Genomic DNA, 24687 nt, shown 5'->3' with positions numbered 1-24687 from the left:
AACAGATGAGAGACAGGAGAAGAATATAGTTCAAAGGCTGGCAAGCACCCACGCTGTCCTCTGCAGACCCTGCAAGGGGACGTCTGCACCAATTTTGGATTGTGCAATTGTATTGAGCATTCACGCCCCATTTAAAAGACAAATTGTGATAAGATTTGGTGCAGTTTCAATGGATTCAGAAAGAAACATTTGAGAAACACATCCCTGGTTGGCATGGAGAAGTATGGAATTAGTATGAAATGTCTACTCATGTCAGGCCCTGTGTTAAACACTTTCCATCCATTATTTTAAATTTTCCTTATTAGTCCTTTGAGGAAGGTTTTAATATTCTTTATTGACAGAATATATCGAAGGTTGGAGACTTGAAGTGACTTCTCTAAATTCACAGAGCTAGTAAGTGAGATTTGAAACCAGGCCTGCTTGGCTATCACACTTGGCTATCACTCTGTATTGTTTTGAAGTGAGATGATGTCTGTAATTTAGCAGTTTAAAAGGTAAAAGTGTGATTGTAAGGTATTCATTCTGGATGGATTCCTTTCCTACTTCCCCGAGCCAATGAAGAAGAATTCTGCACAGATGTTTTTCTCCATCTAAACTCGACAGTCCTGCAAGCCACCCCTGCCTCTATAGTCATCACCCTCTAAAAACAGGCCTTGAAATCTCACCAAGTCTCAGCCTTGAACCTCTAGTCCTGACCCTCCAGGGCTGCACACTGATCTGAATGTCAGCTTATCCCTCCTCATCCCATCTGCTCGGCTTCCAACCCCCTAGCTTTTCTGCAGTTTCTCACCTCCCTTCCCTGCCTGCAACAGCCTGAATGGCAGGCACAGCTTTCCCGGAGGCTGAGGACATGACTTCTGTCCTCTGAGGCCGCTCTGGCTCAGCTCCATTCCTGGGCCAACCTGCCTCCCACCCCCTCTCATGCCTACTCAGTGCAGTCTCCTCCCTTCCGTTAAGTTGCCAACATTCACGAGTGGAAATGCCCTGAGCAGCTCTTTGTATCGGGCACTAGTCCAAACATGGAGGGGTACAGATGTGCCCAAGGAGATGGTGGGGTTGGGACAGAGACAAACAAACAGGGTTTTAAAGCAATGCAACGAGTGCTGTGAGGTAGTCCCGCGATCTGGAACATCCACGTTGGGTAACGGGTGAGGTCGTCTCCTCTGAGGCTGAAGTGAAGCAGCAAAGAGGCTTCACAGACAATGTGAAGACTTACCTGCCTCGGGAAGGATGAGTAGGCATTTCCATCCTTTCCTACCAGCCGGGTTGCTATGGTTAAAGCTGTAGTAGGCGATGAAACCTGGAGGAGTAAGCGTGGAAGGACAGGTGAGAGAGGTGAGGAGGGAACTTCAGGACTTTCCATATCCTCTACTCAACCCTTTAAGGTTGAGGGAAAATTATATTCCCGACTAGAGTTTCATTCTTCTGCTGGTAGGGAGAAGCGCCTTCTCTTTTTTCCCCATTTTGTCAAAACAAAATGGTGGTGATGGTAGTAGGGGGGTGGGGTGTGATTTTGTGAGTAATTACTTTTCCCATAATAATAACTACCATTTATTCCCCCCACAGGCAGTTACTGTGTGTTGGAGACTATTTGTACTACCTTCTAGAGGATTCCCTCTTGCTGGGTACAAGGCTCTCGGTCACTTCTCAGATTACACTGAGGCCCCACCTGCTGGTAAGAGCTGGAAGGTCAGCAGTCCCATCACCCTGTCCCCAGGCCTCCACAGCCCTTTCCTCTGGGTGTCCTGAACCCAGGAGCCGTGATATGTGTCTTGTGGCAAGAAGTTCACACGTGTTTGGTCCCATTTCAGTGGATGGAGTGCAGTGAAGGGCCCTGAGCGTGGTGGAAGCTGGTTATGGTGGGCAGTGGCCAAAGCACTGGATTAGCAGTTCTCTGCTCCTGCTATAACCCCATTTGCTAGAGTGGAATCTGTTGCAGGGGGGATAGGGGAATTCTTCAAGGACAAATGGTATGTCCCCCAGGGTTACTCTCCCTGAGGGGGCTCACGGACAAGCTGTCCACAGTTCTCTTTGATTCCCCAGTGGATAGCCACGTCCACTGGAAGCAAAGCTACTCCAGGATGGTGGGGGTGGGACCCAACTTCTCAATAACTTTGCAAGATGGCAGCAGCAGAGCTCATGTGAAGCCCAATTCTTGCTTGAGATGCTGCAGAGGCGGGGCCTCAGCTCACCAACTCAGTTCTCCACTAACAGTTATTCAAGGGAAGGAGAAGCCTCTAGATTGTGCTCAATGGAGAGTCTCCTTGTCATTTCTAGTATATCTGAGCCTCTAGGGTTATTGTTCTTAAAATACACTGGCCTTTGGCTTCCCTGGTGGCTCAGTGATAAAGAATCTGCCTGCTAATGCAGGAGACAAGGGTTCTATCCCCGATCCGGGAAGATCCCACACATCACGGAGCAACTAAACCACAACTATTGAGCCTGTGCTCTAGGGCCCGGGAGCCACAACTACTGAGCCCATATGCTACAACTACTGAAGACTGCGCGCCCTAGAGCCCATGCTCTGCAACAAGAGAAGGCATCGCAATGAGAAGTCCGTGCACAGCAGCTAGAGAGAAGTCCCTGAGCAGCAAGGAAGACCCAGCACAGCCAAAAATAAATAAATAACTAAAACTTAAAAAATATACTGGCCTTGAGGGGTAGGTAGAACCAATGACAGCATCAAGCATTAAAGGACCCAGAATCCCCATCTTGCACTCTCCCTTCTGAGTTCAAATTGCCAAGCCTGACGACACGTCCCATATCTCTGGATTCAGCTTGTAATAGGGAAGAACAAATCTGACTCCATATGGGATCTTTCACTTTAACCTTTGTCGTCTAATGATTTGCTACAAGTTAATCACTAAAGTGATGTTGCCTATAGCTTAAAGTATATATTTCCCTGGTGGTTCAGACAGTAAAGAATCTGCCAGCAATGCAGGAGACCCGGGTTCCATCCCTGGGTCGGGAAGATCCCTTGGAGAAGGGAATGGCTACCCACTACAGTATTCTTGTCTGGAGAATTCCATGGACAGAGGAGCCTGGTGGGCTACAGTTCATGGGGTCACAAAAAGTCAGACACGACTGAGCAGACTAACATACAAAAGGCCCATCTCTAAGAACCCTGCCTCCCATGCCTGAGTGTTAAGCTAAAATACTTTGGTTTCACTCCTAGGAAACCTCCTGACCCGGCCCACCTGTGAGTGGATCCAGGCAAGAAGGAATAAAAACAGCGCCTCTGGAGTCAGGCCAGAACCAGGAAATACTTGCAACAACTTATTGCCTCTTTTTCTTTACTTCCTTTCCTCTTCCTCTTTGTTCCATAAAAGAAACTAGCATCCAAACCAGGCAAGATAGTTCTTTGGGACAGCAGTCTACCATCTTCTAGGTCTACTGTCTTTCCAAATAAAGTCGCTGGCCCTTGCCACAACAACCCATCCCTTGGTTTATTGACCTGTCATGTGGTGAGGAGTACAAGCTTGGATGCGGTAACAAGTTGGACCTGTTGTCTTTTCCTACTTCTGAATCCTTTTCTGAATTGTCCTCAAGCATCTCCATGTATCTCTCTAACTCCAGCTCTCAGGGAGGTTTGGGAATGGAGACAGGGTCAGCCTTTCCCCTCCCAGAAGATCTGTGGGCTCACTCTGCAAACCGGCCCCTCACCCTCCCTGGAGCCCTACAGGCAAGGAGGGGCCCCTTCACTCGGCTAGACATCAGACCCACTAGACCTTTCCTTAGGGAAGGAAGGCTGCAAAGACCTCTTCAAGGGCAATCTATACAAAACTTCTGGCAGTTTCTTTCGCCCAAAGGGAAGAGGAGATCTGAGGTTACCTCATTTAATCTTCACAGTAATCCTCAGAGGCAGGCGTTATTATTATCCTCGTGTCACAAGAAAGAACACTGAGGCCCACAACGTGAAGGAACTTGCCCAAGTTCTCCGTGGTTAGTAACGAAAAAGAGATTCCAGAGCTCTTGCACACACTGCTGGCCTGCCTTGGAAGAATTCCTCATCCTCCATGAACAACTCATCTGAGGAGAAAGGATGCATTGTGGAGAGTGATGAAATCAAGAATGGGCTGCATGTGCGCTGACATCAGATCAATGGGTGCTGAGGGCTAGCTATGGTAGTGAATTGACTATAAGGATATATGAGGTTGGGCTTCCCTGGGGACTCAGTAAAGAATCTGCCCTCAATGCCGGAGATCCGGGTTTGATCCCTGGGTCAGGAAAATGCCCTGGAGTAAAGGAATGGCAACCCACACTGGTGTTCTGGCCTGGAGAGTTCCACGGACAGAGCAGCCTGGAGGGCTACAGTCCACGGGGTCGCAAAGAGTTGGACACGACTGAGCGACACACATATAATGAGGTTACTTTTGGGGGAACAAAAGTGTTCTATCTTGATTGTGGTGGTGATCACATTACTGTACATACTTGTCAAAATTCATTGAATTGTATATATAAAATTGGTGAATTGGTGAACTGAGCATATGGACTTATTTACAAACAGAATAGAGTCACCATGGTTACCAGATGATTGGGGCGGGGTACAGATAAACTGGGAGATTGCTATTGACATATATACACTACTATATATAAAATAGATGAGGACCCACTGTTTTAGTACAGGGAACTCCATTCATTACTCTGCAGTGAACCAAATGGGAAAATAATCTTAAAAAACAGTAGATATATGTGTATGTATAACTGCTTCACTTTGTTATGTACCTGAAACTAAGACTGTAAATCAACTATACTCCAGTAAAACTTTTAAAAAATAATAAAGAACAACAACAGCAAAAAAAAAGAAAAGGCTGCATATGGACCCACAGACACATTATTTCTGTTTGGTTTTGTCATCTGTATCTGTTATGGGCTGAATTGTGTTCCCCCCACCCTCTAAATTCATATGTTGAAGTCCTGACCCCTAGGACCTCAGAACATGATTGTATTCGGAGGTAGGCCCTTTAAAGAGGTGATTAAGATAAAATGAGGTCCTATTGGAGGGTCCAAATCCAATATGACTAGTGTTCTTATAAGAAGAGTAAGTTTTAGAAACTGTGGCCAAAAGTGAAAGACTGGGTCTTGGCACTCAAAGTGTGGTCTCAGGCCAATAGCAAGCCTGAGACCTGGCAGTTTGTTAGAACCACAGAACCCCAGGTACAATAAACCAGGATCTGTTATTTTAACAAAATCCTCAGGCAGGACCAGCTGGATAAGTGGTAGGGTCTGGTACAAAATGAAAAGGAGAATCCCTCGTTTAAAAATTAGTAAGAATTTCAAGACCTTGGCAGCAGGGCATTGAAGTCAACTGCGCATAGCACTAAGAGGTCTCACACCGGTGCTGGCCCTGCCCGCAGATGCTAGGCATGCACTCTGAAGCTGGAGAAGCATCACAGTGGTGCGATGAAACCTTTCACCTGAGAGATGGTTTTAGCTGGATTTTATCTTTTTGCATTTTATCCTAAACACACAAAAGTTTTGAGTTATACTCTTTGATGTGTCTATTTTTCTCATGATAAAATAATATTTTCCCCCAAAAAATCTGGAAGGAAAACAGGCATTCCTGGATGATGCATCTTGTGTTCGTATAGTGTTGACAGTCTGTGGCACCCTGCCCATTCCAGGAAGTATGCACTTTGTGGGAAAATCTTGGGGCTAGCCCATCCTAGGTGTGGACTGCAGAGCCCTTGATTAAATATTTTCGAAAGAATCGCCCCACACAAGTTCATGTCCCCTGCTTGCATGAAGCTGAGCATTTATGTAGTATCCCTCTGGACCGATTATTTAGGCTCTCTGAACCTCAGTCTTTTATAAACTGGGGGAGAAGAGTACCTCTTTCAGCGGGTTATTGTGAGGTTGAAATGAGATAATACATAAAAACAAAACATAGAGACCATTTCCTACGGGATTTTTTGTTTTGTTTGTTTTGCTGTACAGCCCTTAGTTCAGATCAGGGATTGAACCTGGGCCCTTGGCAGTGAAAAGCGCCACAACTTAACCACTGGACCCCAGGGAAGGCCCCTCCTGTGTATGTTGAGTGTTCAATAAATGTTAGCTTATTACAGCCTGGAGATGAGATTCCTGCTTCACTCTGAGGAAGGCAGGCAAAGAGAGAGTGTGTCTCAAGGTGAATTTGCCCAGCTCCCAGACACGGAATAACATTGATTCTGATGAGTTCATCTTGACCTGGGGTCTGGTTGTCATTCTATTGATGCAGAAACCTGAGTTTTAAATTGGAGTATAGATGTATATTGTCACCCTGTCTATTTAACTTATATGCAGAGTACATCACGAGAAACGCTGGGCTGGAAGAAGCACAAGCTGTAATCAAGATGGCTGGGAGAAATATCAATAACCTCAGATATGCAGATGACACCACCCTTATGGCAGAAAGTGAAGAGGAACTAAAGAGCCTCTTGATGAAAGTAAAAGAGGAGAGTGAAAAGTTGGCTTAAAGCTCAACATTCAGAAAACTAAGATCATGGCATCTGGTCCCATCACTTCATGGGAAATAGATGGGGAAACGCTGGAAACAGTGTCAGACTATTTTGGGGGGGGCTCCAAAATCACTGCAGATGGTGATGGCAGTCATGAAATTAAAAGATGCTTACTCCTTGGAAGGAAAGTTATGACCAACCTAGACAGCATATTAAAAAGCAGAGACATTACTTTGCCAACAAAGGTCCATCTAGTCAAGGCTATGGTTTTTCCAGTGGTCATGTATGGATGTGAGAGTTGGACTGTGAAGAAAGCTGAGTGCCGAAGAATTGATGCTTTTGAACTGTGGTGTTGGAGAAGACTCTTGAGAGTCCCTTGGACTGCAAGGAGATCCAACCAGTCCATCCTAAAGGAGATCAGTCCTGGGTGTTCATTGGAAGGACTGATGCTGAAGCTGAAACTCCAATACTTTGGCCACCTCACGCAAAGAGTTGACTCATTGGAAAAGACCCTGATGTTGGGAGGGATTGGGGGCAGGAGGAGAAGGGGACGACAGAGGATGAGATGGCTGGATGGCATCACCGACTCGATGGACATGAGTTTGAGTAAACTCCGGGAGCTGGTGATGGACAGGGAGGCCTGGCATGCTGCGATTCTTGGGGTCGCAAAGAGTCGGACACGACTGAGCGTCTGAACTGAACTGATAGGTGATTAATAATGTTATGCTAGTTTCAGTGTACAGCAAAGTGATTCAGTTATACATATATGTATATCTACTTTTTTTGAAAAATTTTTTTCCAGTTTAAGTTGTTTCAAAATATCAAGCAGAGTTTCCTGTGCTATACAGTGGGTCCTTGTTGGTTATCCATTTAAAGTATAGCAGTGTGTACATGTCACTCCCTAAAGCCCTATCTATCCCTCACCCCACTCTTCTCCCTGGTAACCATAAGCTTGTTCTCTGTGAGTCTGAGAAACCTAATTTTGTAAGCACCCTGAGAGTGCAGCTATAATTGGGGGGTGTACTTATACGACTGACACTGGAGGTGGTGGTGGTGTGTGCATGTGTATATGCGCTCGTAGAGAAAGAGAGAAAAGGGGGAGAAGGAAGTTATTAAACAGAGCAAATGAAAATTTAGAGTCTTGTGAATGACTTTTTTATTTTCCAGTGAGAGAAACTATTTCTACAAAGAGTTTGAAGGTTGCTGGGGGAAAACCACCACCAGCAGTGAGAAGACAGTCTCAAGGGGCTGGCAGGTTTCAGCTCTGACCCCAAGTCACCTTTGTGGCTTGCATTTTCTGAAACAGACAGGGTTAGTGCTGAGGAGCCTTAGGCCGAAAGGGGGCGCTCTAGGCTTCTGCTCTAGGAACCAAGCAGGAGTCCAGCCAGGTTTTGCCTTTTGGATATAAGCAAATGCAGGGGAGTTTTGAAGAGAAGAGGTGTGTTGGTGGGTGGGCTGTCCTTAGGAGAGATTGGATTATATGGGAGCTTGGTATATGGGAGCTTGAGAGGTGCATTTGGGACATTGCTTGGGGAAATGTTTTTTATCTTTCAAATTCTACCATTGAATATGATAATCAATGTGTGTCACACACACGTATATATCTGATTATAACAGTTAAACATGAAAAAACAAAGAAGCAAAAAGCTAAATATGCCTCTTGTACAAATTTCAAATATTAGAGAAAGTATAACTTTGAAAGTAAAACCCTCTGCTACTCACTTCCACCTGCTACACCTCCAAGAAATAAAGCACTATTAGGAGTTTGGTATGTTTGCTATGCCCATATTCATTAAATAGCTAGCTAGCTAACTAACTACATACACACACACAAAAATGCATATGTGTTTCTACATAAATATGAATGCTGACAATTAAGTTCACAGTGACAACCTGAGCTATAGAGCCAACTGAAAAGCTTGTGTCATGTTATCGACTGCATTCTCTTCCCATGAGCAAGTAGCACAGAAAAGCATATCAAAGAAATTTATGAACTGAGTGTGGAAACAAATTAAGGGGAGTGAGTCAATCTTCTGAAATGTCTCTCAACTAGGAGCTCCCGCTTTCCCCCACCAGCACACCAGGGAGCTAGTATCTCACAGAGTACATTTTGGAAGATGTTGACCTCTCTGCCTATGTCATTTCAATGTCTCCTTAAAGCAACAAATTATGGCTGGGTTATATTGTCCCTTTGTAAATTCTTTGTATTTGGGAGAAAATAATTTTCTGTAAACTACCTATGGGTCCTTTGAAAAATATATTTAGTGCTTTATTTATGATGATTAAAACCATTGTATTAATTTTTAACTGATGTTTCAAAAAAGAGTGGGAGCTTCAAAATATCCTTCATGTAAACCTAAAAGTGTGAATTGTGATCACTTTTAGGCATGTAATACGTAAAAATAACTACCAATGCCTCTTGGCACAAACTGTTCTTCAGTTCATCCACTAGAGGACACCAGAGAGTCGCTTGACAAAAGCAAAATACAAAACCAAATTTAAAAATCTGAACCAGAAACTACAGACCTAAAATACTACATATATATGTGTATATACACACACACACACACACACACACACATATATATATATAAACACTTCTGGCACGTTATTAAATAAAGTCAGTTTGCTAAAATATAGCCATACATTTTCTTCATTATAAGGTTTTAACACATCTATCTGTAGACTAATACTTTTGAAAGAAATTTTGGATCTTGCCTAGATAAGAAGGTACTGTGTATCTTGCAATATATTAAATGCTTCTCTAGTGAAAATTGTGGTATTTAAGTTTGCTAGAAAAGGCTTGTAATTTTATTATCATAACTCCAGAATTGTTTCTCTATTTTATGTAATTAGTATATTACTTAATTGGATTCACCCTAAATGGCCTCATGAAAGATGCAGAATGTAATTTTTCCTTTATTAGATTCATCCTCTGCTTCTCGCTTCCATTCCATGTTCCAGTAAAAGCAATTACTGTATTGCACATTAAAACTAAAAATTGGAAATAGCCCAAATGGCCAATAGTACAGGATAGGAAAGTCAACAGTGTGTTATGGCAATAAATATTTATATTGATCTATTAATTATAGTGTATGTAAATTATAATACTAATCCAATAGCATTAGAAATGCATTTACAAAAATGTGCTGACCAGCCACTAAAGGTTAGCCCCTGTGCTATGTGGGTGCTGAGCAAGAAATAAATCCTAGCTCTGGAGGAATACATAATTTGGTGTGGGTGTGTGTGTGTAGGTGTGAAGAGACCCATAACTGAACATACTTTGCTGTTCAGTTGCTCAGTTGTGTCCAACTCTTTGCTACCCCATGGACTGCAGCACTCCAGACTTCCTTGTCCTTCACCATCTCCCGGAGTTTGCTCAAACTCATGTCCATTGAGTCGGTGATGCCATCCAACAACTTCATCCTCTGTTATCTCCTTCTCCTCCACCCTTCGATCTTTCCCAGCATCAGGATCTTTTCCAATGAGTTGGCTCTCTATATCAGGTGGCCAGAGTATTGGAGCTTCAGCTTCAGCAGCAGTCCTTCCAATGAATATTTAGGGTTGTTTTCCTTTAGGATTGAGTGGTTTGATCTCCTTGCTGTCCATTGAATACTTAGAGGGTAGGGATTGGAAGCATGAGCTCTGGAGTTCTCCCACTCATCTGTTATATGACCTTGAGCAAATAATTTTATCTGTCTCTGAGGCTTGATTTTTTTATCTTTTAAGTGGAGATAGTCACTTACCTTAATTTTATTGTGAAAATTAAGTGGGCTCGTGAACATAAAGTACCTGGCACCTAGTCCTGATTATGGAGTCCATTAAAAGATAGTAATAGTCATGGTTTTGATCATTGTTACTTTCTGCATGTAGCAGGGCATCTTTGTGTGATATCATGTGTAATGGACTTTCTCAGCTGCCCACCCCCAGGAGGAGACGGAAGCACTGTTCCATCTGGACTCTGGCCCAGGAAGCATCAGTCACATCCTGACCGTCCAAATTTCTAGCAGACAGTGGATCTGGCTGCCTTCTTATGGAGAAAATTACTAAGAAGGGATCTCACCTCCCTTGGAATGGTCTGCATTTCGTTTCTGCTTTAGCTGCTTCAAGGTCCAGTGAGTGGCCAAAGTGGGCCTCTTCAGGTGAAGACTTACTGTAGTCCTGAGAGCCTGTGTAGACTGCTATTCCCACATGGGCTAGGAAATGGGCTTGGGACCCAGGATGGCAGAGGAGGTATTTCTCAAGTAAAGCTGTGAGTGGTGCTATAATCCAAGGAATCTGCCCAACCGAGAGTCAATGAGGACAGAAGAGGCCTATGAGCCGAGGTCAGAAACCCAGACAATGAGATTCAAATGCATGGCCAAGCAAAGACAGATAGACGCTGCGCTGAAATCCAGGGTGTAGAGCAGGATTCCCTGGTGGCTCAGTTGGTAAAGAATCCACCTGCAATGCAGGAGACCCACCTTCAATCTCTGGGTGGGGAAGATCCCCTGGAGAAGAAAATGGCAACCCACTCCAGTATTCTTGCCTGGAATATCCCAGGGACAGAGGAGACTGGTGAGCTACAGTCTATGGGGTTGCAGAGAGTTGGACTTGACTTAGCGACTAAACCGCCACCAAAGCAGGGATTGGAAACCAGGGCGAGTGAGTGCAGAGGACAGAGTGTATTTTACCAACTACTGTTCTTGATACAGGGAGCTTATATTACAATAAGCCAAGTTCCCATGCTGGTAAGTGCTACAGAGAAAGGTAGCATAGGATAGGGTCAGGGAGAGAGTTCCAGGGGAGGCAGTCTTAGCTAAGGTGGTGTTCTAGGTGGGAAGAACAGCAAGGGCCAGTCCCTGAGGCAGGAATGCAGAAGAAGGCCATCATAGCTGGAGTGCAGTGAATAAAGGGAGAGGAGAAGGGAAATGAGTTTAGAGAGGGAGGCAGGGGCCATATATGCTGTGTCTTGTGAGCTGTGATACAGAGTTTGGATTGTATCAATGCAATGGGAAGCTACTCAAAGTTTTAAACAGGGCAGGCGCATTGACACAATTTAATTTACACTTTTTTTAAAAACTAAGTGTCTGTTTATTTATGGCTGCAGTGGGTCTTCTTGCTGTGCCTGGGCTTTCTCACTGTGGGGGCTTCTCTTGTTTCAGAGCAAGGGCTCTAGGGCTCAGTAGTTGCAGCAGGCGGGTTTAGCTGCCCTGAGGCATGCGGAATCTTCCTGGACCGGAGGTCAAACCCGTGTCCCCTGCATTGGCAGGTAGATTCTTAACAACTGGACCGCCAGGGAAGTTCCTAATACACACTTTAAAAAGACCCCTCTGGCTCTTGTGGGATGGTTAAATTACAGTAAGACAGGAATCTTACAGGAAAAGTCTCAGGTCAAGAGGCAAGAACTTCTGGGTCAAATCATATAAATAGTTCCAGGAGCTGGGCCAGTGGAAAATCTGTGTGCAATATCTATGTCTCCTCTCCAACCCTGAAGTTGTCCGTGTACTTAAACCAGGCTGGTAGGTAGGCCTCACCTCTAATTTGTTTGCCAGAAGCAGCTTGGTCCTGGGAATGTGTTTATTCAGATTTCCAAACCTGTGCAGATGAACCTATAATTTTGAGAAACACAGCTTGAAGCTGCTAAATTGGGGCTCCTGCTACACACCTCATTCTGTCTTAATATGGATGATGAGAACTAAAGTTTATAGTTTTTAAAAAGTAAGAGGATGTGTGGAGAAGTATGTTCATTTAAGTAGCATTTCAAATAGATGGGTTGGATTAGTCTTTAAGGAAAAGTTAAAAGTATATAAAATTACAGGCTTCCCTGGTAGCTCAGCTGGTAAGGAATCTGCCTGCAATGCAGGAGACCCCGGTTCGATTCCTGGGTTGGGAAGATCCCCTGGAGAAGGGATAGGCTACCCACTCCAGTACTCTTGCCTGGAGAAACCACATGGACAGAGGAGCCTGGTGGGCTACACTCCATGGAGTCGCAAAGAGTCAGACATGACTGAGCGACTAAGCACAGCACAGCACGAATATAAAGTTACAATATAGCATAGCATAGAGAATACAGAATTACAATAGCTGCAATTTATTGAGTGCCTACTGTGGGCTAAGAGGCTTCACAAATGAAACAAAACAATAATTATTGACATAGAAGTCTTTTTCCTCCTGCTATGCATTTGAAGAAGGTTCTGATTCTGGGACTGACTGACCCTTGTGGGTCTTTGGATGCAATTGGTTATAAAAATACTTATTTACTTCTTGGCAAGCTAGCCATTAGAGTCCCCATGTTTTGCAGGTGAAGTGAAATAAATTTATAGAGGTTGTATACCTGGTCTAATTGAGTATTAAAGCCAGAATTTGCATCCAGGGGTATACAACTCCAGGACTCATGTTGGAGCCATTCTACGTGAGTCACACAGGTGTGAGGCAGTGATTGAGTGTGTGAAACATGGCATCGGGGGTCTTGGATTTGAATTCTGCTCCATTGTTTAGTAACTTCCCTGATGGCTCAGTGGTAAAGAATCTACCTGCAATGCAGGAGATGTGGGCTCAATTCCTGCTCCAGGAAGATCCCCTGGAGTAGGAAATGGCAACCCACTCCAGTATTCTTGCCTGGGAAATCTTGTGGACAGAGGAGCCTGGCCGGCTACAGTCCATGGGGTCACAAAAATGTTGGACACGACTTAGTGACTAGACAGCAACAACAACAACCATTGTTTACTAGCTCTATCATCTTGGTCTGATTACTTAACATCTAGGAGATGTTACTGAACATCTTAGATCTACTAACATCTGTGTTTCGTTCTCTGTAAATCAGGGGTAACAATAGCCCCTCCTGCAAAGCTTACTCTAAAGATCAGGTGAGACCTGTCGCATGGACCTGGCAAATGAAGGAGTCCAATAAATGTTAGTTATGATGATCATATACCATGCTGGCCTCTGAGAGGGGTTCTTTGGCATCTGTCTGAGCCAGTTTCACTGCCAGCATCAGAAACATATATCCAGCCCTGAAAACATCCCACATAATAGACTGTGTCCACTTAAGTCACTTCGAGCTGTGCTGTGAACACCAGACATCTAAGGAGTGCTTTGGATGATGATATTACCCAACTGCATGAGTGGGTTTGATAGCTTTTCCAAAGGGCTGGTATTTCAGTTGTGCAACTGTAACTGCTTCGTGGCAATAGAAAAGATTTATTTTTTGTACCCCAATCAACCTTCAGCCCCATCTCTCAAACTCCATAAGATGTCGAAATTGTGCAGTATTAACGTTTGGTCAAAGGTGCTCGTGGCATTTCACAGATGGAATGAAGAACCCATATTGTCCAAAATTGCTTTGTGATGCCTCCTGCCCTGAGCCCTGCTTGCCCTTTAAAGCTCAGTTGGTGGGAAAATTCAGATGCAAGCACAGTTGGAAGGCAGAGGAAGGACAAAAACCTGGTTTGTTCCGCTTTGCAGGAGCCTGGGACCTCAGGCTGAGGTACAAGATGCCCCCCAAAAGGAAAAGGATCTAATAATCCTCTCCCTCCAGATCCAAGGAGGGCCAAGGAAGATATATCTTATAATTTAAAAAATTAACATAATGCAGTAAATTTTGATGGAGATGGTTGTCTCTGGAGGAAACAGGAGCGGTGGGGAGCAGAGAAAAGGGGATTTTCTATCAGAGGGCTACCATTGTCAGTGAGGTCAGCTGCTCAACAAATCATTTCTAACTGCTTTGTGGGACCAGATTCCTCAACCTGAAGGTAAGGCATTGTGTGCGTTCTTCAGTCGGGGGTCTTTTCTACCCAGGCTGTTTTCACTTACACTGAAGTAACAGGGGCAGACTGATGAGGTGTGAGAGCCAGTTTGGAGGCAGTTTCTGTGTCTTGCAGTCTCGAGGGTCCCCGCTTTCCTCTAAATCTTGGTGTTATGCAGAGTTGAACGGGCCTGGTTCAAAGAGCGGTGCAACCACAAACTAAAGTCACGTGGCCTTAGTGTCCTCATCTGCAGAATGGAATTAACAAAAGAACGTCAACAATATATATATAGGGACTTCCCTGGTAGTCACTGGCTACGACTCCATGCTCCCAATGTAAGGGGTCCTGGTTTGATCCCTGGTCAGGGAACTAGATCCCACATGCTGCAACTAAGAGTTCATATGCCACAACGAAGATCGAAGAGCCTGCATGCCGCAGCTAAGACCTGGCACAGTCAATATATATATGTTATTGTTGTTCAGTCACTAGATTGTTTCCAACTCTTTGCAACCCTATGGACTGCAGCATAGCAGGCTTCCCTGTCCTTCACTGTCTTTCAGAGTTTGCTCAAATTGATGTCCACTGAGTCAATGATGATATATATATATATATATTTTTTTCTTTTTTCCCTATATAATAGAAAATAAAGGTAGCATTATAAACCAAAACTGACTGTTAACACTTCTGTTTTTTAAAGGAGGTAGGCATGCTTCATGTCAGTAAGGAGATACATTTTTCCTTTGTGCTTCTTCATTAATAGTGTTTGGATGATCCACAGTAAAATTGGAGCTGAATATGCCATAGAAGTTGGAGAGGGCTGAATTGCTTTGCCCAGTAAATAGTTTTGGGGGGCTGAATAGCTTTGGGGGCTTCTAGTAGCCAATGAGAGAGAAAATAGAGAGAGAGGTGGCCCAAACAATACTGTAGAAGGCAGATCTTAAAGGGCCAGTAGAGCCCAGCTGTTGTTCAGTTTAGATGTTTATATACGTGAAAGCACTTAGAGTAATTCTTGGCACCAGTGAGCATTTAATAAGAGGCAGCCACGAGCTGTGTGGCAAAGCTATCTCACTGTTGTCCTCTAATAGTCTCTCTCTCCAGAGGAGCAGAATCCTCTCTGTTTTATGGGGTGTGTTTGTCTTGGGGAAATTGTACTAGACAGCAAATGTGGGATGCAGGGGGTTCAAATTCTGATTTCACAGGGTTTACTTATCTGTTCCTTTAATTTTCCATCTTTAAATTAGGGCAAAGATAGTACCTCACTACAAATAATAAATGATGGAGAGGGTATTCCTATACTGTTGGTAGGAATGTAAATTGGTACAACCACTATGGAGAACAGCATGGAGCTTCCTTTAAAAAATAAAAATACAACTACCATATGATCTGACAATCCTACTCCTGGGGATATATTCAGAGAAAACCATAATTTGAAAAGATATATGCACCCCAGTGTTCATAACAGCACTATTAACAATAGCCAAAACATGGAAGCAACCTAAATGTCCATTAATCTGTATGTATTGTGTGTATATATATAATGGAATATTATTCAGCCATTAAAAAGAATGAATTTGCAGCAACATGAATGGATCTAGAGATTATTATACTAAGTCAGATGGTAAAAGACAAATACCATATATCACTTATGTGTGAACTGTAAAAAAAATGAAACAAATGAACTTATTTACAAAATAGAAATAGACTCATAGACAGAAAACAAATTTATGGAAAAAGTGAAAGTGCAAGTCTCTCAGTCATGTCCAACTCTTTGCAACCCCATGGACTATAGAGAACATAGAATTCTCCAGACCAGAATACTGGAGTGGGTAGCCTTTTCCTTCTCCAGGGGGTTTTCCCAACCCAGGGATTGAACACAGGTCTCCCACATTGCAGGCAGATTCTTTACCAACTGAGCCACAAGGAAAGCAGAGGGGAGGGATAAATTAGGAGTTTGGGATTAACATATACACACTCCTATATATAATACAGATAGCCAACAGGGATCTAGTGTATAGCACAGGAAACTATACTCAATATTTTATAATAACCTATGAGATATATATATATATGTAAAACAGAAACTTTGCTTTATACCTGAAATTGACACAACATTGTAAATCAACTATACTTCAATAAAAAATAAATATACAAAAAATGAAAAAACATTTCTCATATCATACAATTTATATGTAAAGTTTAAATGAGATTATTAAGATAATCCATGAGCCAGGCACTTCGCTTTCAGTAAATGTTAGCTCTTCCTAGTATTCTACAATAATAGTCTTATGATGATGGTATACCATCCTGGGCTTCCCAGGTGGCGCTAGTGGTTAAAAACCTGCCTGCCAATGCAGGAGACTTAAGAGATGCAGGTTTGATCCCTGGGTCAGAAAGATCCCCTGGAGGAGGGCATGGCAGCCGACTCCAGCATTCCTGCCTGGTGAATCCCGAGGACAGACAAGCCTGGAGGGCTCTGGTCCATAGGATCGCAAATAGTCAGACACAACTAAAGCTACTTAGCATGCATACGATCCTAGAACTTGTGCTTTGTGGGTTTCATTTTAAATTTTACATGTCTATTCAATTTTAAAAACTTGAAAAACATAAAGAACACAGAAAACAACAGCTCTTTCAACAAAAAGATCACCAGTGTTAGTATTTTGGTTCATCTTTTTCTTTTTCCTTGCTAGTGTATATCTTTATTCTGTCTGTTCAAAATAGGATAGTGTTCTATAGTCTGCTCTTTTTTAAACCTAGCAAAAGACTGTGAACTTTTCTCCATGGATGAGTTGTTTCTTAAAATAGATATTTCAGTGGAAGTAGTCATACCCTGGGACAGCGAATTCATTGCTTTTTTTTTTTTTTTTTTTAAAGAGGGGGATGCCTCATGGCTGTCCAAATTTGAGAGACACTGCATCTTATATTTCCTTCTTGGAAAATTAACAGTGCATATTAGCATGTTAAAGGCTCTGAGAAGCCCTTCCACAAAGAACCTGCTTGACTTTGATTAGATCAGTGTTTCCCAAACTAATTTAATGCTGTGGGGTCATTTATTCTCGTAACTCCTATTAATGTCTCAGGAATTATTGGGGGAGACACAGCTGCAGGCCCGAGATTCCTTGAGAACAGGGACCAGGTCTTGTTAATCTTCATTGTTTCCATACGGCCTTACAGTTGTGTTTTTAAGAAATTATACAAAATGAGATTGGATTGATGACTCTGCTTTCTAACCAACAGCCACACACGTGCGAACTGGGGGCCAAGGTTAGAGGCTGAGTCTGTGCTCCGAAGTGTTTCTCAGTGTAAAGCTAATTGGCCCCTTTGGGGATGAACCCGTGAACTTGGCCTTGTTAACGCCAGCAGAAAACAGCTGAGTTAGTTCATCTGGTATCCTGAAATTGTTCTCTTACCCAGATTCTCATGCCGTCCTGCAGATGGCGATGCTGGTTTGTCAACTTTCTGAGAGCCTGAAGCTTGGGCCAAGAAAAGCTTGAAATTGAGGGGAAGCAGATGCAGGTGAGGAAAAGAGTCAGGAGTGGGGGGATTATTGAAAACCAGAAGACACACTGTCAGGTTTGCAGTTGGCATGAAGCTAAGGGGTAGCCTTATATATAGAGTGTTGGACATAGGTGTAAAAAACGTCTTGATGAACCAGTGAGCCGAGAATAAATATCACTAGTATTTATTGAGCACCAAGCTTGGGGCTGGAGATACACTAGATAATTTCATTTATTATTCCCTTTAATCCCCTAAATAGACCAAAGAAGCAGTTTCTGCAGCTAGAAGAAGCAGAACTGGAAGTTCAACCCTGCTTTCTGGGCCTGGTGCTGTATCTTAGTGCTTTGCTAGACTGAAACAAGAAGGTGTTTATCAAGGATGAATAAATATAAAATACTTCCTATGTCTATCTATCTACTGTCACTCTATCTATCCATCTGTTTTTTTCATTTTCACAGGATGGACCTAATTGCACTTCATGAAATTAATACCAGAGTTTTTTTTTTTTTTTTAAGTTAGTCATCTGCTAAATAAATTAATTACAGTTCTGGGCTGCATTCTTAGAATTATCACATTTAGGTCAGAATGGTGGAAGTACTCTTTTTAGAATTCTTCTAGTCTTTTTAGTTCTGGTGATCATCATGCAAGATAAATATGGTCAAAATGAATGCCCTAGCATGGCCAGTTTAAAAGTCAGTCATTGGACTGAGTGGCCCTTGTGTCCCACCACATCCCTGTTATAGCACTTGCCAGTGATGTTGCAATTATTTCTTTAAATGTCCCCCTCTCCTGGTGGATGCTGTATTTCTTGAACTATGCCTTCATTTCTGTATTTCTAGGTTCTAGCAAAGTACATGGTACACAATGTGCTGTTAGTAAAGTTTGGATGAATGAATAACCTAATGAATGAAGGGTGTCTCCTGCAGAAGTGATCTCAGGGAGCTTAGCCTAGATGAGCAGAAAGAGGACCTGAGGAAGCTGCAAGAACTATCTTTACACACGTGAGAGGTGTCATGCAGAGGAGATTGCAGAACAAAATTGTGCCTCTTCAAGTCTTGGGAGGCCAGTTTCTTTAACAAAGAAGAATCTCAGAGCTGTCTAAACATAAAAGAAGTTACTTTAAAAAATATTTATTTATTTGGCTGCGCTGGGTCTTAGTTGCTGCACACGGGATCTTCCGTTGCAGTACGTGAGAACTTCAGTGGCTGTATATGGGATCTATTTCCCTGACAAGGGATCGAACCTGGGCCCTCTGCAGTGAGCGTGAGGAGTCTTAGGCACTGATGGCAAACGCCTTCCAATCGTCTCAGCCAGAGGCAGCATGAACATCTAGCAGGAATGGGGGAGAAAGGGTCCCTTCATTAGTTTGAGGCAGAAGGAGGAGGTTACTGACGCATGTGGCTGTGGGGCAGGCATGCAAAAGGGACTCAATATTTGTTGAACAAATGAATAACAGTCTTCTAATAATTAAAGACTCATTCTGTAAATAGCTATTAACATTTTCTATGCATTAGGTCTGTACTCAACTGAAGAGGTTGCCTCAGTGAAAAGGATGACTCAGCCCCCATCAACAAGGGGCAGTGTACTATATAGGTCGGAAGCCCAAGATGAAACCACACAGCCTGGGTTCAAAATCCGGCTCTGCCAATTCCTATATGTCTGTGTGCCTCAGTCTCCTCAGCTGTGAAATGGGGATAAAATAGCAGCCACCTTAAGGGATTATTTTGATAATTAAAATTAAATGAATTAATACTTGACACATCTTATGGATTCAAGTATTAATGATTATCACAGTGCATATCTTCCAGCAAGGGCTACAGAGAAGTTACTGTTATGTGAGGAGTATGAACTGAAATATGTGAGTATCCGGACAGCCCAATAATTAGACACTGCATCAAATCAATATGCTCTAAATCTCTATTCAGTTTCCATTAGAGGAAAGGCTAAGTGCTTTGGGAGGCAGGATTGTGGCTCACCCAAGAGGGCTTTTGTGGTGGTACCTCTCTCTCTCCCCTCAGAGTTGCCCAGTGCAACTAGAAAGGGATGTTGTGACCCAGTCAGCAGAGAAGGGCAGAGAAGGGCTGCTCGTGCCAACCCTGATCCTTACACCAAAGTCCTGAGCAATTCCACTCAGCTCCAAACCTGCAGTCCCCACTAAGCCTAACGAGCCCTTCAAAGTTAAACAGACAATTGTGTGCATGCTTGCCAAGTCACTTCAATTGTGTCCAAATCTTTGTGACCCTATGGACTGTAGCCCGCCAGGCTCCTCCGTCCATGGGATTCTCCAGGCAAGAATACTGGAGTGGGTTGCCATGCCCTCATCCAGGGGATCTTCCCAACCCAGGGATTGAACCTGCATCTCTTGGGTCTCCTGCATTGGCAGGTGAGTTCTTTACTACTAGCAGCACCTGGGAAGACCTAAACAGAAAGCTCCCCTCCCCCTACCCCACCACATTAGAAGCTCACCTAGCATTTCCAAGAAAGCTCCTTTGGGGTGTTACCCCTGCCCCAAGGAACTTAGCAGAGTACTTATTCCAACCACATAGCATACTATCTGAGGAAATTGTAAGACAGAATTTTTCTGATCTCATTACACTTCCTATGATTTTTTTATTCCCCCTTGTAGGTTTCTGCCACAGGTGACTGATTAGCTGACCACCCCTAATCCCTCTCTGCTGATGGGGGCTGAGCAGAGTGCCATGAGGACGCCTCCAAGGGAGCCTAGCCCTGACTTGGCGGGTAAGGGAGGACTGCAGAACATGTAGGTGTTAGTAATGCAATTAAGTGGTAAGGTTGGCTGTTCTGGACAGAGGGAACAGCACATGCAAAGGCCTGAGGTTAGTGAGAGGCACTGAGGTGTGTTAGGGATTTGAAAATGGTTTAGTAAAAAAAAAAAAAAAAAAACCCAAAAAAAGAAAATGGTTTAGTGTGGCTGGCTCACAGGGTGTGGGGGTGTGATGTGGAGAGAGAGAATGAAGAAGAGGCTGGGGGGAGTATGAAGGGCCCTGTAAGTTGTGTTGAGGAGCTTATACTCCATCCGGAGCATGACGGGGAATCTACGAAGGGTTTGAAGGAAGGTGGTGCAACGAAGAGGTCTGCAGTTTAGAAAGAGCACCATTGCTGAGACGGGGATGGTCCTATGGGTGGAACCAGAAGCAGGAAGTTAGGAGGGGGTTGCAGTACCTCCTGGGAGAGACAGGGGGCACTGAACTACAGAAACTCCAGCATTGTGACTGGAGAAAGTGAAAATGAAAGTTGCTCAGTTGTGACCAACTCTTTGGGACCCCACAGTCCATAGAATTCTCCAGGCCAGAATACTGGAGTGGGTAGCCGTTCCCTTCTCCAGGGGGTCTTTCCAACACAGGGATCAAACCCAGGTCTCCCGCATTGCAGTGGATTCTTCACATCTGAACCACCAGGGAAGCCCAAGAATACTGGAGTGTGTTGCCATTCCCTTCTTTAGGGTATCTTCCTGATCCAGGAATCAAACTGGGGTCTCCTGCATTGCAGGTGGATTCTTTATCAGCTGAGCTACCAGAGAGAGATGGTAAGCAAATTTGAGGGCAAGTAACAGCCTCTTGCTACTGACTGGGAACTGAGGGTGATACCTTTTGGCTTCTCTGGTTCTTAGTGACAGAGTATTGATGTTTTCAAATTGTGGTACTGGAAGAAGACTCTTGAGAGTCCCTTGTACAGTCCCTTGGATCAAACCAGTCAATCCTAAAGGAAATCAACGTTAGGAAATCCATGAATATTCATAGAAAGACTGATGCTGAAGCTCCAATACTTTGGCCACCTGATGTGAAGAGTCGACTCATTAGAAAAGACCCTGATGCTGGGAAAGATTGAAGGTAAGAGGAGAAGGGGGCAACAGAGGATGAGATAGTTCGATGGCATCCCTGACTCAAGGGACTTGAGTTTGGGCAAACTCCGGGAGATAGTGAAGGACAGGGAAGCCTGGCGTGCTGTAGTCCATGGGGCTACAAAGAGACAAGACTATGTGACTGAACAACATAATACAGGTATCAGGCCAAAACCAGGCAGCAAAAATGGTCCATTGGGAGTGCCTGACACTTCCCTCTTTACCCGTCTTCTCTTATTGCCCTCATGCTTTCTCTCTTCCTATTTTTTTTTCTTTTTAAAATCTCTCCTTATATAGTATGTACTAAAGGGGGCAGGTGTCAGTCAGGCTGTTAATCACAAAACTAATTAGGTATTTATTTTATTTATTTAAGGTATTTATTTTAATTTCTTTGTGCCTCATTCATTTTATTATAAATGGGGATAATTGCATCTACCTTGCAGGGCTAGGATCATGATTCAGTGCAGATTTTCTCATTTGGACCCAAACTCAGTTCCCTGATGGAGGATGGCAAATAGCACCACCCTGTGACCCATTTACCCAAACCGAAACCTGTGCTTCCCTCTTTCTTTTAGCACCATCTCCTCCCACTCTACCCCTATGTAAATCACTGTCACCTGTTGTCTTGATGGCTGCAGTAGCTTCTTAATTGATCACCTGCTTCCACTTCCCTCCTTCAAGGATCCTTTCTCTTCTCTTCTCTGTAAAGAGGCCAGGGTGATCTTTTTTATAGTTGATATATATTTTTTTGTAACAACTTTATTGAGATATGTCACATACCATAAGATTCACCCATTTAAAGTGTACAATTCAGTGAGTTTCAGTATATTCAGAGAAACTAATTTAGAGCACCATCATCACCACTATCTAATTTTAGAGCATTTTAATTACCCAAGTGGTTCAGTTGGTAAAGAATCCACCAGCAATGCAGGAGACCTGGGTTCAATCCCTGGGTTGGAAAGATTCCCTAGAGAAGGGAAAGGCTACCCACTCCAGTATTCTGTCCTGGAGAATTCCATGGGGTGTATAGTCCATGAGGTTGCAAAGAGTCGGACATGACTGAGTGACCACTCACTTCACTTCAATCACCCCCAAAGGAAACCCCACACCTATTAACAGGCGTTCTCTAATACCTCCTCCCCCAGACTTTGGCAACCATCAATACTTTTTCTCTATATGGATTTGCCTGTTCTGGATATTTTGTATTAATGGACTCAAATAATATGTGATCTTTTGCTTCTGGTTTCTTTCACTCAACATAGTTTTCAAGGTTTACCCATATTGCAGAGTACATTAATATTTTATTCCCTTATATGGCAGAATAAGCTTACATTGTATGGATATACCACATTTTAAAAAATATTTATTTGATGGCACCAGGTCTTAGTTGTGGCATGCACAATGTTTTAGCTGCAGCATGTGGGATCTAGTTCCCTGATCAGCTCGCCCCCCGCATTGGGAGCAAGGAGTCTTAGCCACTGGACCACCAGAGAGGTCCCTATTTTATTTACCACATTTTATTTACCATTCATCAGTTGATAGACATTTGAGTTCTTTCTGCTTTTTGGCTCTCATGAATAATGTTGCTGCTGTGAACATTTTTGTACAAGTTTTTGCATGGATGTATGTTTTCACTTCTCTTGGGTGTATACCTAGGACTGGAATTTCTGGGTCGTGTGATAACTCTTCTGTCATACGCAACGAAGTAAATCAGACACAGAAAGGCGAATGTCATATGATATCGCTTCTACGTGGAATCTAAATATAGGGCACAAATGAACTTATTTACAAAAGAGGAGTAGAATCACAGATATTGAAAACAAACATGATTACCAGGGGATAAGAGGGAGGGAGGGATAAATTGGGAGATTGGGACTGACATATACACAATTATTTATAAAATAGATAACTACTAAGAACTTGCTGTATAGAAGAGGGAACTCTATTTAATACTTTGTAATGGCCTGTATGGGAAAAGAATCTTTTAAAAAAGAGTGGATATGTGTGTACATATAACTGAATCACTTTGCTGTACGCCTGAAAATAACATAGCATTGTAAATCAACCAGTCCTTGAAAATTTTTTTTTAAATGATGTTTTTGAGAGTCTGCCGAAGTGTTTACCAAAGTGACTGCCTGTTTAATAATCCCACTGGCAATGTACAAGGGTGCCAATTTCTTCATATTCTTACAACTCTAGTCATTGTCTGGTTTTTTTTTTTTTTTTTAATATAGTCATCTACCTGAGTATGAACTGGTATCTCAAGGTGGCTTTGGTTTGCCTTTCCCTAAGGACCAATGATGTTGAACATTTTTAAATGTATTTTATGGCCATTTATATATCTTATTTGGAAAAATGTATTCAAATACTGGGCTTTCCTACCTCCTGTCCCCACCCTCACCTTTTAAAAATGTTTCTTTATTGTGGTAAACTATACATAACATCACTGATGTGATAGACATGAGTTTGAGTAGGCTCCGGGAGTTGGTGATGGACAGGGAAGGCTGGCGTGCTTCTGTCCATGTGGTCGCAAAGAGTCGGACATGACTGAGCGGCTGAACTGAATCCATAACATAAAAGTTACCATTTTAGCTATTACTGTTCAGTGGCATTAAGTAGATTCACATTATTATTTTTTTTTTTTTTTAATTAGTTGGAGGAGATTCACATTATTGTACAACCCTTGTCACCATCCATCTTCAGAAATTTTTCATCATCCCAAACTGAAACTCTGTCCTCATTACCTCCCCCTCCCAGACCTTAGTAACAACTATTCTCCTTTCTGCTTTTTAATTTTAATTATTTCTGGTTTTAACAAAAGCCATCCTAATGGACAAGAAGTGGTATGTCATTGTGGTTTTGATTTGCATTCTCTAATGCTTAGTGGTGTAGAGCATCTTTTTATGTACCTGTTGGCCATCTGTATGCCTTCTCTGGAGAAATGTCTATTTATATTCTTTACCCATTTAAAATTGGATTATTTGTCTTTATTTTATTGAGTTGTAAGTGTTCTTTGTAGATCTTAGATACAAGTCCCTTATCAGCCCCTTATCACTTCTTACGATATACTTTGAAACACAAAAATTTCTCATTTTGAGAACTCCACTTCATCTGTTTCTTTTACTGCTTATACTTTGGTGTCACTGCTAAGAAGCCATTGCCT

General features: G+C 43.0%; 1 long non-coding RNA gene across 2 annotated transcripts in view; it reads right to left on the bottom strand.

The window, feature by feature from the left end:
- Positions 1–24687, bottom strand: part of LOC122698254 — a 60613-nt gene that overhangs the window by 12633 nt on the left and 23293 nt on the right. For both annotated transcript variants that reach the window (XR_006342300.1, XR_006342299.1), the window contains exons 2-5: positions 22142–22225; positions 14232–14411; positions 3832–4029; positions 1217–1300 (exon numbers count right to left, since the gene is read on the bottom strand). This is a non-coding gene — a long non-coding RNA (uncharacterized LOC122698254). The remainder of the gene's footprint in view (positions 1–1216; positions 1301–3831; positions 4030–14231; positions 14412–22141; positions 22226–24687) is intronic.

The sequence above is a fragment of the Cervus elaphus genome, chromosome 1 (assembly GCF_910594005.1).
Source record: "Cervus elaphus chromosome 1, mCerEla1.1, whole genome shotgun sequence".
NCBI classification, from domain to species: domain Eukaryota; kingdom Metazoa; phylum Chordata; class Mammalia; order Artiodactyla; family Cervidae; genus Cervus; species Cervus elaphus.
This window is presented reverse-complemented; position numbering and strand designations above follow the sequence as displayed.